The 2,912-nt window shown below is 52.9% G+C and overlaps 1 pseudogene; it reads right to left on the reverse strand.

The window, feature by feature from the left end:
* Nucleotides 1-1,064: 1,064 nt before the first annotated feature.
* LOC119449821 (ras-interacting protein RIP3-like) lies at nucleotides 1,065-2,711 on the reverse strand (annotated as a pseudogene).
* Nucleotides 2,712-2,912: the final 201 nt, after the last annotated feature.

Below are 2,912 nucleotides of genomic sequence, written 5' to 3' on the forward strand. Positions count from 1 at the left end.
CGACGGCAGTGATCGCGGAGTGGAGGTGCCGTGCGCGCGTGCCACGATTCCATAAGGGCGACACCCGACCGTCCGCGGAAAGGTGCCGATTAAAATGATACGACTCGACACGACCAATAGCAAGTTTCGATTCTCGGTTGCCCCTGGGGTGGATTAAGCAGCTGCACTTCTTTCATCAGCACAAAAAAGATCGTCAAGTAATGCCATGGGCACAAAACTGGGCTCGGTCACTCTCGTATTGCGGAGTCTTCGATTGGACGCGTTCACAAAAATATGTGTACTAAATTATACGGTACGCCCGTACACATGCATACGTAAAGCTGCCTATAATAGTATGAGAGGATTCAGTGATGAATATTCCCTGTCTTTTTTTTTTTTTTTTTTCATGCGCTGCTGCGCAACGTCCCAACCTACCCGAGTGAAATGCAAGACACCTTATATGCTGGGAAGGGCTTGTGAGCGCTGCGTAATTTATTTCTCACTAAGTGAAGAAAAATAGGAAGTTAGGCCACGGGCATAGTTAATGGCATTAAACTTAATACCATTTGGAGCATAGTGCGTTCTGGAAACTCACTCGGCCATGGAATACATGCACCCTCCCGCATTTGTAGCTATATCGCGCGAGCATCCATCGCGCGTCATTTTAGCGCCTTTAAGCGGCGATAATCAGCAAGATCAGCAGAAGTACTCTCAAGTGAACTTAGTACTCTCCTGTGCAAGAGTCGTCTGATGCGATGTTCCCTTCAGGCCGACGTACGACCATATCACAGTGTTCTCGCGTGACATAGCTAAAAATGCGGGAGGCTGTACTCTCGCTCTCAATGTTAAAAGTTATGGCTGCACTTGAAAGATATCTTTCAGAAGTGAACTGAAATGATTCTACATAAATATGCATATTAATGGTTTAGGGTGTTAGGTTAATTCTGGAACTCTTGCCCGCTAAATATTTTTTATTATTCTTAGGATTGTCAAACAAAGTTACAGTATTCACTGCATCTATCATCATCACGGTGTTTAATGTCATTAAATGTCTACGCGTGGCCGCAGCTTTAGATATAATGGCATTAAGAAACTTGAGGTCCTGGCCACTTCGTGGCATTAACTTTGCACGTCTGGCAGACAGTCTCAAACACTACCTGCTGCTGCTGCTGCTGCTGCTGCTGCTGCTGCTGCTGCTGCTGCTGCTGCTGCTGCTGCTGCTGCTGCTGCTGCTGCTGCTGCTGCTGCTGCTGCTGCTGCTGCTGCAGCTGCTGCTGCTGCTGCTGCTGCTGCTGCTGCTGCTGCTGCTGCTGCTGCTGCTGCTGCTGCTGCTGCTGCTGCTGCTGCTGCTGCTGCTGCTGCTGCTGCTGCTGCTGCTGCTGCTGCTGCTGCTGCTGCTGCTGCTGCTGCTGCTGCTGCTGCTGCTGCTGCTGCTGCTGCTGCTGCTGCTGCTGCTGCTGCTGCTGCTGCTGCTGCTGCTGCTGCTGCTGCTGCTGCTGCTGCTGCTGCTGCTGCTGCTGCTGCTGCTGCTGCTGCTGCTGCTGCTGCTGCTAGCTGCTGCCTGCTGCTGCTGCTGCTGCTGTCTGCCAGCAGTTTGAGACTGCTGGCAGACAGTCTCAACACTACTGCTGCTGCTGCTGCTGCTGCTGCTGCTCGGCTGCTGCTGCTGCTGCTGCTGCTGCTGCTGCTGCTGCGCTGCTGCTGCTGCTGCTGCTGCTGCTGCTGCTGCTGCTGCTGCTGCTGCTGCTGCTGCTTGCTGCTGCTGCTGCTGCTGCTGCTGCTGCGCTGCTGCTGCTGCTGCTGCTGCTGCTGCTGCTGCTGCTGCGCTGCTGCTGCTGCTGCTGCGCTGCTGCTGCTGCTAGCTGCTGCTGCTGCTGCTGCTGCTGCTGCTGCTGCTGCTGCTGCTGCTGCTGCTGCTGCTTGCTGCTGCTGCTGCTTGCTGCTGCTGCTGCTGCTGCTGCTGCTGCTGCTGCTGCTGCTGCTGCTGCTGCTGCTGCTGCTGCTGCTGCTGCTGCTGCTGCTGCTGCTGCTGCTGCTGCTGCTGCTGCTGCTGCTGCTGCTGCTGCTGCTGCTGCTGCTTACATCCGTCTCGGGAGGCTGTACTGCGGGAGGCTGTACTCTCGCTCTCAATGTTAAAAGTTATGGCTGCACTTGAAAGATATCTTTCAGAAGTGAACTGAAATGATGTTGTTGGATCTGGTTGAGCCTGCACTACGCTTTCTTTCTTGCCGAAATTCTCACTAATCATCGGATATCGCTTATGTGACGTAGCGCGTCGCCTCCTTCGAAGATGATACCGTCTTCATCCCTTATAAATGTTTGCGAATATTTAGTTGCTGCTGCTAGTGCCCTTACAATTCCAGAATCGTTTTGGTGCGCCTTTATCTTTTTTTGCGAATGCCATGCACCCAACTTTTACTTGAACACTATTTTTTTTTGCACTAGTTGGCTCACCACCCTTTTCTTTTCCCGGTACTTGTTCCATCTAAGCGGTACCTCTTCTTCGTGTATTCCTAACTTTTCGGCTTCTCGGTGATCCCGCTTACGCTCTGGATGCTCTGGAGCACATGGCGCACTGGAGCACCTAGGGCACATGGCGCGCCAACAGCCGCCTTGCGGGAGCCGTTGCAACCAACGGAGTGGCGCCATGGCCCCCAAGATCGGACCACGTGCCGCCCGATCTCGGAGGCTCTGGTGACGCCTTTAACAAGATGAGCAGGCTTGACAACCATGTCGCGCAGACTTGTTTTTATGTAACATTGTTGTTCTGCGGGCATTAAGCGCCGCATTACCACGTCATGGGAGAGTGAAATGTGGCATCCAGAAAATTCGAGTCGAGGGTGACTCTCGTATTCAATCAAAAACGAAGTGCGTCCTGTTTCGTACACTGGGAACTGCGGAAATAGCAACTGGATTCATAACCCTAGGTCCCT

Source organism: Dermacentor silvarum, chromosome 1 (assembly GCF_013339745.2).
Source record: "Dermacentor silvarum isolate Dsil-2018 chromosome 1, BIME_Dsil_1.4, whole genome shotgun sequence".
Taxonomy (NCBI): Eukaryota; Metazoa; Arthropoda; class Arachnida; order Ixodida; family Ixodidae; genus Dermacentor; species Dermacentor silvarum.